Source organism: Dendrobium catenatum, unplaced genomic scaffold (assembly GCF_001605985.2).
Source record: "Dendrobium catenatum unplaced genomic scaffold, ASM160598v2 fragScaff_scaffold_156, whole genome shotgun sequence".
Taxonomy (NCBI): domain Eukaryota; kingdom Viridiplantae; phylum Streptophyta; class Magnoliopsida; order Asparagales; family Orchidaceae; genus Dendrobium; species Dendrobium catenatum.
In genome coordinates, this window is record NW_021318618.1 from 6,377,016 (window position 1) to 6,389,036 (window position 12,021).

The window sequence follows — 12,021 nt, forward strand, 5'->3', positions numbered from 1 at the left end:
ATTTTAAAGTCTCGTTTTTCATTATTTTATTTTTTTCATAACAACGCCTCAATTTTATTTTTTTCTAAGAAAAATTATATGAGAAATTGTCTTTTATATAATTTTTTTTTTCAATTATATTTATGAATATATGATTCAATAATATTTATAATATTTTTTTAAACAAATATTTAATAATCATTCTTTTCTTAGGAGTTTAATTCAATGTTGTGAAGGTTTTTTCGGGACAACAGTTTTATTATTATTTTTAAATAATTATTTTTTTAATTTAAAAAATATTTAGACTAAAAATTTAATTTTAAAAGCAATAAAAAAATTGATTCCAAACAAAACCGAAGTATAGTAAAAGGCCAATCGCCTTAGCAGAGATAACTTTTCAAAAGCGATCACTTGTGCAAGGCTTGTTTTTCTATTGCAATTCACAGTCAAATGTCACATTGTTTTTGATAAAGAAATGCTATGGCAGCTGATTCAACGGCTTTCTTAAGTGAGTTTTAGGGGCTATTAAGGTAATAAAAAGTAAAAGTACAGTTGTTTAATTAAGTACGCTACTAATATAATTGTTTATTTATTTTATTTTGATTTGACATAAATAAAATTATCATATATTTAGAATAATAATTGATTAGAGATTGCAGACGAGCAACGACCAATGATGAAAATGGCACCAGTGGCGAAAGGTGATGGTGGCCGGCAAGTGGCGGTTGAAGCAATGGCCGACAACATATGACATGAAAGCGAGTGACGGAGGTGGTTAGCAACGCATGAAATATTATAACTATTATAACACCTATAATGATATCATTTGTCCTTAAATAATACATTCAAGTAAATGAAGAAATTACATGATTAGCGCATATAATCAAGGGTGGATTAGCACTTATAATCCACCTAAAAAAACACTAGGAACATTTTTTTTTCTAATTTTCATTAGTAAGTAAATTTGCTCTAATTAATTCAATTTATGCCTCCCTCCCTTGAACTCGAGCCTAGACGCACCCTTGCATTTCATCCTATGCCTCGAGCCGAGGCGAATGCTAAATAGAAAGTCGACCTCAGGAGTACTTCGTTGGCACCAAACAAAACAGGTGACAAACTTTTGTGACACATTTTGTTTTGATGTAACGCTTTTTGAAAAAAAAAAACTGAATTATGTGACTAACAACACAGTGTTATATGCTTTGTTAATTTTATATTCACCACCATCAGAATGTAAAGTGTTTTAATATATATTTTTTAATAAAATCTTACGGAAGAGGCCTACTCGTTAATATAAAGAAAACATTACAGGTCCTTAAATACTCCAAAGCTCGCTAAAATACAACATTTGAAATAAAAAAAAACTAAGAACCTCGTAATCCATCAAATTACAAAATCCAAGACAAAACGAAAAGAAGATCAGCCTGAACACAAGCAAATAGAAAATGAGTCATGGGAAGTCACCAGTTGCCCAACAGTCAACCGTCTACTACCAAAGCTATAATGTCATCTAAAGCCGAAGCCCAGAGATCTAAAACCTTGCACCACAATAGCAATTTGTACAAAAGAAAAGAAAAGAGACAACACCAAAAGGAAATATCGAACCCCTAACAACTATAAATTAAACATCACAACACTAACATCCCACGGCTCCAAACCGCAGCCGCCAAGTCAATCGCAAAATATAGTTATTTTTTGGATTTCCACTTTCTTCGTTTACCCAACCGAACGAAAGTATCACGCATAACATGACTTACATTCAAATCAAATAAGTCATCCTATTCAAACACTTCCTTTTCACCAACCTCAGAAAGAGAAGATGGAGAGCTTTCAAGCCAATCAATTTGCGCCACAATAGTTCTCCCCAATTTTTCGCCCACATGAGCATTCAAGGTGTTATCAGAAAGTAAAGAAATTGAAACATCAACAATGTAACAACCCAACCCGAACAAGACATGTCATATCACATTGAGCTGTGATAGGAAAATCACAAGATCTAATTTTTGAATTATTTTAGATTTTATGTCAATATTCATTAAAATAAACTATAGACTACAGAGCTACTAAAATATCAAAATACTAAAATTCATTTTAATCCACAAAATTTTTTTCATTTCATCAAAATAATTATCTACATTATAGTACATGGCTACATGCAATAGCTACATAACTAAAAATTTAACTAGCTATGACTGTACAAAAATCAAAATTGCAAAAAACCTATGATCTTAGATCTGATCATGAACTGCTAGTCCACAACATCTTTACCCTTCCCAGATCTTGAAAATCAGAAGTAAAATCACACTGAGTTACATCAGCTTAGCTAGCATACAAACCAATTTAAATTTTCAAATATTCATTTATCCAATATTTTGTTGAATATTTAAAAATAGTTAAACGCAAATCAAATAAAACACTAAATTGAGTAATGTAATAAATGCAGAGAAAATAAATAAATAAATAATAGTGCGAAGAAAATAAATAATAGTACAGAGAAAATAAATAAATTGAAATTCATATTGCAGAGTTGTTCACATCACATTTATTAGACCGAGATAGAATCTCAATAGATTCTTGCCCCTTATTACTCTCTTTTTATTTGTGCTTATAGCATCAGAACATATCACATATCCCTATCTCAAACAGAATCTCAAAGAATTTTGGCTCCTTATAACTCCCAACAATTCCTTGACACTGACAGAATCTCAAAGGATTCTAGCCCTTTATGGCTCCCAACATATATAATTTACTCACATATGCACATATATAATAGATTATAACTATTAAACAGTAATTTAGCTTATATAAAAATTTAAGTGTTTTATAATGGTAGACAACAAAAAATTTAACTTAGAAAACATGCACATTTTTAAAAAATTACCAAATTAATAGGGTTTATGTAAAATGATATTTTAAGATTTTAATTGTACTACAACACTATTTTCAACATCTACATAATTTTCTATTTAATAAAAATCCTATAAATTTTAAAAACCCTAATAAAAAATTTATAGAAAATATTCAAAATGTGCACAATTTTAATCTCTATAACATATAAAAAGTTATGCAACAAAAGTTTTACCTGTGCAAAGTTATCCTCATTTTTCTTAAACAGATACAAAATTTTAATCAGAACTTTGCTAAAACTTGCACATTTTTTAAATTTAAACATTTTTGAAATTTCAGATGAGCATAATGTGCCTTACCATGAGACAAACAAGTTTTCCAACTAGGCCAACTGATGAAAAATGCCTGAAGTCACCTAAAAATCAAATTTCCACCTCTCTCATCTCTCTCTCTTATTTTTCTCTAAAATTGATATATTTTATCCTTTACTTTGGAAAAACAAAATTTTATTTAAATAAAGTCATAATGGATTAAGATATTTAATTAAAATATTAATTATTATAATTATTTAATATTAAAATATGAATTTTATTAAAATTATTTTATATCTTTAATTCTGAAAGTTAAAAAATTACAGAAAAATATACATAAATTAGCTTTTTTTATTTAGAAAATTATGGTGAAATCAGTTTGAAAAAATGACATCTGACAGTCCCAAAACCCCATGTGTACTGATAGGTGCCGATTTCTTAAGAAATTCCAAAAGTGTTCAAAAATTATGAAAAATTTATGGAAGCTAAAACATGATATTATAATTATTTTAGCAAAGTCAGTTTGCGATTTTGACTTCTTTAGGTAAATAAAAAAAAATCTTTAAAATTTTTAGGGTTTCACAATCTATCCACCCTAAAAAAATATCGTCCACGATATTCCCAATACAGAATGAGTCAGAATATACCTGAATACTATTGCCTCATATCATATTACTTCTCCCATATAGACTCTCTAGCAGTTTTATGCTTCCTTTGTACTTTGACTATAGAAATCTATTTTCTTCTCAATTTTGTCACAATATATGCCAAAATCATCTCGGGCTCTTTCCTATACTGTAAATTCAGATGAACCTCAACATCCTCAGCAAATAATCTCTTCCCAGAATCAGACATATACTTTCTCAAATATGATACATGAAAAACACTGTGTATATCACACATATAATCAAGTAATAATAACCTGTAAGCAAAACTATTAATTCTCTCAATGACCTTAAAAGGTTTAATATACATTGGACTGAGTTTGCTGATTTTCTCAAATATATTGACACCTTTTATAAGGCTAACTTTAATATAAATTAGGCCATCAATCTAAAACTCAACCATCATGTGCTTATGATTGTAATATTTCTTCTTCCTATCATATACAGATTTCAATCTTTATTTAATCAAATTGATCTTTATAGTAGTATCATCCACAAAGGCTGAACCTATACCTATCTATCTCCTACCTCCAAAGTCAAAGGAAGCCTACGTTTCCTACCATACAGAACTTTGTAAGGAGTCATGCCTATGTTGGACCGATAACTAATATTATATACAAACTCCAAACTATGCCCAAAATCTCAAACACATAATCTCAGAAGATCCTTCAGTATCTGAATAATCCTTTCAGATTGTCCATCTGTCTGTGGATGAAAAGCTATACTGAAGTGCAACTTCATACCCAGTCTCTATTAAATACCTCTCCATAATCTGAAGGTAAACCTGTCATCCCGATCAGATAAAATCACTTTAGGCACACCATGCAACCTGATAATATCTTTAGCATATATCCGAGCTAACTTATCCACCGGATATACATGTCGAATCAGAAAAAAAGGGGAAGATTTTATTAGTCGATCAATACAAACTCAAATATTATCATGCCCTTCCTCAATCTGGGGAAACCCATAGCAAAATCTATTATTACCTCTTCCCATTTCCACTTTAGGGTAGATAACGATTATAGAAGACCTCTCAATAGCTGATGCTCTGCCATAACTAGCTGACAGTCCTCACACTTCAACATAAATTAAGCCATGTCCTTATTCAATCCAGGACACCAAAATATATTCTTTAGATCTCCGTACATCTTGCTACTTCCTAAATGAATAATATAGCCTAAATAATAATCCTTATATAAAATCTCGTAACTCGGTTCTCTAAAAATAGGAACTCAAAGTCTATTCTTATAAAAAATAACACCAGAATCAGAAACTCATGGTTCAAATTTCATACTAGGTCTAATCTGATCAATCAATTACAGATATTCTACATCTAATTTTTTAGCTTAATGAATCTTTTCTTCTAAAGAAGGCTTAATGATCATCTAAGTCACTATAAAAGAATCTCAATCAATAGAAGAAATCATCTCCAACTGTAATATCTCCATATCTCATATTAAATACTTATTAGAAGTGAGTTACATACATGATAATCCTGAAGACTTCTTGGTGAGAGCGTTTTTCATTACATTAGCCTTACAAGACTGATATTGAATAGTAAGATCGAAGTCCTCGATCAACTCAAGCCACCTCCTTTGCCTCAGATTTAGATCCTTCTGAGTGAATATTTACTTTAGACTTTGATGATCCATAAAAAATCTCACACTTGACATCATATAAATAATAACGCCAAATTTTTAAAGCAAATACAACATTAGCTAACTCTAAATAATGTGTCAAATAGTTCCTTTTATATGGCTTTAACTGTATTGAAGCATAATCCATCACTCAGCTATGTTACATCAAAATACACCCAAACCTCTCAATGAAGCATCACTGAATACCTAAAATCTTTCTGTGCCTGAGAGAAAAGTTAAAATTAGAGCAGAAGTCAAACAATCTTTTAATCTTTGAAAACTAGCCTCATACTTTGGTGTCCAGATAAAAGTTACTGACTTCTGAGTTTGTCTCATTAGAGGTGCAATAATCTAAGAAAATTCTTTCACAAACTTCTTATACTATCCAGCCATAACCAAGAAAATGCGTATCTCAAATACTGTAGTAGGCCTCAACCAATTATTGACTGCTTAAATTTTTTAAGGATTAATAGAGATACCATCACGAGTCACCATATGTCTCAAAAACGTACTCCTAAGCTAGAACTAATATTTGGAGAATTTCACATATAATTAATGCTGCCTCAAAATCTTCAATACACTTCTCAGATGTCTAACGTGACCTTCCTCAGAAGTAGAATATACCAAAATATCATCTATACAAATAATCATAAATTGATCCAGATAATCTTTGAATACTTTGTTCATCAGATATAATCCATAAAGATAGCTTTTGTATCAGTCACCCCAAATAGCATGACCAAAAACTCGTATCCTACCGAATACTAAACGCTATCTTTATCACATCAGCCTCTCTCACCTTCACCTGATAATAAGCTGATATCAAATCAATCTTTGAGAATATTGAAGATCCAGCAAGTTGATCAAATAGATCATCAATCCGTAATAGTGAATACTTATTATTGATAGTAACTTTGTTTAAATCTTGGTAGTCAATACACATGTACATCATATCATCCTTTTTCTTCACAAATAGAATAGGTGCTCCCCAGGGATAAATACTAAGACGAGTAAATCTCATGTCAACTAACTTCTAAAACTGAACCTCAACTCCTGAAGCTCCTTTAGTGCCATCCTATACAGAGCTTTGAAATTAGGGTCGTACCCAAAAATATGTTAATACAGAACTCTATGTTTCTGTTTAGAGGTAAACTGATTAACTCATCAGGAAATACATCTAAAAAATCTCATATTATCGGGTTATCAGAATGAGAACCAATATTTATACTCCTTTCGCAAATTGATACAAGAAATTCCATACAACCCTTCTTTCAACAATCTATTTGCTTCTAACATAGAGATCAAATAGGATAAAACACCTCTAACTCCCTGGAATACATAGCTTTTACTTCTCATAAATAATATAACTTGCTTCTTCAAGTAATCAATCTGTGCCTCATATAAACTCAACCAATTCATACCTAGAATAACATTATATAAGAAAATGAGTAATAAAACCAAATTAGATTTTTATTTCTTATCAAAAATTTCAATTCACAAAAATAAAATCTATTAGTTATCATACTATCTTCAGCTAGCATAATACCAGAAAGGGAAACAGGCAGTATAACTAAAGCCAAGTGTAGTGAATCGAAGAAATGCTCGGAAAAAAGAAATAACTTGCTCCAAAATTAAAAAAAATATGACATAGATGCTCAAAAATATAAAATATATATGTCAAACCATCTGGAGCATTATGAGCATCCTGCTGACTTAAATTGTATATACGTGGCTGAACTAGAACTAGAGAAATAGAATTACAATGCTCTCTCTAACTACCGTTAGATGGTCTCCTTGCCACTAAACCCGAACCACTAGCTCTACCAGATGATCCCTCAAAAAAAGTTTGTAAAGGAACTGTCCTCAGTCTCCCTACCAGTCTAATAAAGCTCTCTGATCTTGAATCAAAATGTCAGTCAAATCTTGCCTATGGACACTCTGTTACCTGATACCCTATTTGACCAAATCTAAGGCACTGTCCAATCATCCTGTAGCACTGACTAGAATGATACCAACAACAACTTTGGCGCACTGGTGCCCCACTAACTGAATTATAACTGGCCATGTTGCCACTACCAGAGACTGCTGTATATGCCAACTATTAACCTCTCCTAAAATCTCCAAGTGTAAATCTATTCTTTTTCTTGAGAAGACACTACCAGAAGTCTTACCACTGAACCTCTTTCTACTAGAAGTCCACCATAAAAGTTCGTTAGGGATATTAAGCCCTTAAGAACTAGCCCAAAGCTAACCAAGAGGGGGGTGAATTGGTATTTTTTTTAAAAAAAATTCTTTAGGTAAAACACAAAATTAAAACCAAAAACACCACAGAAATCAGAGTGCAAAAATAAATAGACGCAGAAGCAAAATAAAGAAAGATCACACTGGATTTATAGTGGTTCGGTCAATCCTTGACCTACGTCCACTCCTCGGAGGCACCCTCATAGTATTGCACTAACTAAGTGTCTCTCCTTTAGCTCCCATATCTAGGCAGAGAAGCCATTACAACAGACTCCTTTTCACCAACCCCGGTGCGGTAGAGAACCAACTCCTTTGGCTTCCTCCTGAAGCGAGCAGAGAACCCGGACCTTTGCTGAAGTATACCTCCCAAGAACCCCCCAAGGATGAAGGATGAAGAACGGAGATAATGACTTGGAACCTTGCTTGGAGCAACCTTTGTGATCCCTCTCATGAACTCCCCCTCACAAGTTCCTCTCTCTCTCTCTCTCTCTCTCTCTCTCTCTCTCTCTCTCTCTCTCCCTCCCTCTGCTAAGGCTCTCTCAGGCCAAGACAATAGCACTCAAGGTCTTAAGCATGAGAAAATTCAGGTCTTTTAAATAGAATTTCAAGAACTGACTTTATCTTCCAAGACGATATAAATATCATGATAGCCAATCAGTACAAAATAAGCTTAATTAGCTGGGATGATTTGGGATGATCAGAAGAAAATTGGTTATATCGTTTAGACCGATACCATATCGTCCAGGCTGATTAGTTCAAATTCAAGTACAATCATCCTGAACATCGCCCGGAATAGATGATGGCCGATGTAAATCATCCTGGACATCATTCTGGCCGATTGTGTTATAGGCCTGACCGATGTGATCGTATCAATCAATCTTAATTGCTTTCCATAATTACCAGATTAATTTAGGCATAATTGTGCTATATCGTCCAGGCCGATATGAAGATCGTCCAGGCCAATATTTTAAAATAAAGAATACCTAAATTGATCATGGTGGCTTATTCTTTCTGATTTGAGCCTATCATCCTGACTGATACAAGTATACTAAATCTAGCCGATCTTGAGCTGGCTTGAGTTGTATTCGATCTTGTGGACCTAAAATGTTAGTAGGCAAGACAGTTATAGGAAATCATGAATGTTTGCTATCATAAAAAATCTAATCCATAAACTTAGATTTGCAACACACCATTGCTGAGTAGCCATTAGATCATTCTCTATTAGATGAGCTTTCTTCACAAGCTCAAAGAAATAAGAAATGTGAAATGGTATAAGAGCCTATCTTAGACTATCTTGAAGTCCTCTTAAGAAACTATAACAGTTCTCCATAGGAGTGCTAACCAACTATGGAGTATATCTAGCCAAAGCAGTGAACTATTCCTCGTACTACATAAATATCCTACTCCCCTGAACCAACCTCAAAAAAGTCTCATGCATTTATTATCATGCAGAAGGTGGTATAAACCAGGCTCTAAATACATTAGAGAACTCCTCCCAAGTAATTAGATAATTCAATCTCTATTAAAACTTCTCATCCTACCGGCCTATCCACTAGCATTCTGCATGCCATCTAATAAAAAAATTGATAATGGTACCTTCCTCTCAGGAGGACACTGCATACTGTCAAATATATTTTCCAGCCTCCTCAATCAATCCTCTACTGCTTAGGGCTCAATAATACCCTCAAATCTCGGAGGCTTTAATCTCATAAACATCTATAGATATATGTCTACCTCTTCAGACCTAACAACAGGAACCTACTCTATGTCTCACCCATTAGCTGGGCTATCAAAGTAGTAAACTATGAAATTATGTGAGAACCAATTATTATAGCAGAATTATATACAAGAACTGTCTAACTAGCACTCTGTCTATTGGTCATATATAGGTCTGGTGGATTAATGATTACATAGAATATGTAACTAAACACACAGGCACATAAAACAAAAATAATGAACACCTAGATATACTTGAAACTATCCCACTAGACTTACAGATCCATCTATATAGCTCTGTTTTATAATCCATTCTAAAATTATTGCTATGATACCATAAAAGCTTATCACAATGCAACCCGAACTAGACAGGTGCCATCGTATTAAATTCATCCACAAAATTTCTTTCATTTCATCAAAATAAATATGTACACTATAATATATGGTTATATGAAAGAGATATAAAACTAAAAAAAATAACTAGTCATGATTGTATAAAAATTAAAATAGAAAAATACCTATTACCTCAGATCTGATCATAAACAATTAGTCCACAATCTCTTTTCCCTTTCCAGATCCTAAAAATTTGAAGTAAAATTACAGTGAGCTACAATAACTCAGTTAACATACAAATTAATTTAAATGTTTAAATATTCTTTTTTCAAATATATCACTAAATGTAAATCAAATAAATCACTAAACTAAGAAATATAATAAATACATAATAATTATTCTCTAATTTAAATAATAATACTGAGCAAATAAATAAATTAAAATTCATATTATAGAATAGTTTAGATCATATTTCCCAGACCCAGACATAATCTCAAATGGTTCTAGTCCCTTATGACTCCCTTTTTATTTTTGCTTCTAGCACTAGAACATATCACATATCACTATCTCAGATAGAATATCAAAAGATTCTGATCCCTTATAACTCCCAATAATTTTCTAACACATATAGAATCTCAGAGGATTATTGTCATTTATGGCTCCCAACATATATCATTTACTCACATATGTACATACATAATCACATTATAACAATTAAAAAATAATTGAGAATTTATCAAAATTTCATAGTGTTGTATAATGATAGACAATTGTGTAAAATGATATTTTAAGACTTTTATTGTTCTACAACATTATTTTTTAACATCGAGATAAGTTTTCTATTTAATGAAAACTCTACAAATTTCAAAATCCCCTGTGAAAAATTTCTAGAAAATATTCAAAATGTGCATAATCATAATCTCTATAATATATAAAAAGTTATGTTGTGAAAGTTTTACATATGCATAATTATCCCCATTTTTCGCTAACTAATATAAAATTTTAATCAAAATATTTGCTAAAACTTGCATATTTTTAAAAATTGAGATGTACATAATATTCGTTATCTCGAGACGAACAAGTTTCCCAACTGGGCCAACGGACTAAAACTACCTGAAGTCGCCCAAAAATTGGATTTCCACCTTCTCTCTCTTCTCTTTCTCTTAATTTTCTCTGAACTTCATCTCTATTATTCTTTACTTTGGAAAATCAAAATTTTCATTTAAATAAAGTCATAATGGATTGAGATATTTAATTAAAATATTAATTATTTAAATTATTTAATATTAAAATATTAATTTTATGCAAATTCTTTTATACCTTTAAATTTGAAAATTTAAAAATTATAGAAAAATATACATAAATTAGCTAACTTTAGTTAAAAAATTATGATGAAATCAGTTTGTAAAACGGACACCTAATAGTCCCAATACCACTTGTCCCGACATGTGTCATTTTTTTAAGAAATTGCGATAGCCCAAATATTATGAAAAAAATAAGACAGCTAAAACACAACATTATAAATGTGATGGTGTCCTCATCTCTGCCACACTTAACTTAGCATTATGCTGCTCTTTTAATGACCAACATTGGGCACCATAAAGCATTGCAGGCCTCACCACCATCTTATAGAAATTTCCCTTAAGTTTGAGGGGTACTTTTCTATCACACGACAAGCCCGATGCATTCCTCCACTTCAACCATCCAACTTGAATTCTTCTGATAATATCTCCATCTATTTCACCATCACTCTTGGATCAAGGTAAATGGGGAGTGGTTTATATGGTCAGCCAATGTTGAATCCCTTGATCATGGACCGTTCGTCAGACATTTGAATGTTTTAATGATGTTGTAATTTTGTGATCTTAGGCTCGTTGGATTCGTCTCATCGAGCCGCTCTATTCGACTGTAAGTTTGTCACTTTTGAAAATAATTTGGTAATCCAAATGGTGGTTCAAACCTTCCAACATCGCTTCGGGTCCTTCATTTGGACTCATTTCGGCTCAGATTGAGTCGAATTTGGTGTTGTTGGGTTCGTATTGACGAGATGTTTAATTCAACTATAAGTTTGCTGAAAGTGGAGTTCATATGGACCCAATTTTAATTTTGGAGGTTTCCAACTTGATTTTGCATCGAGATTTGCGCCCGATCATGCATATAATTTTTTGATGATGTATCAATAAGTAAAGTCAAATGATGCATATCATTGTTGTATGCAGTTTTTAAAGTTAGAAAGAGAAATTATTATCGAGAGCTTTTATTTATATATATATATATATATATATATAT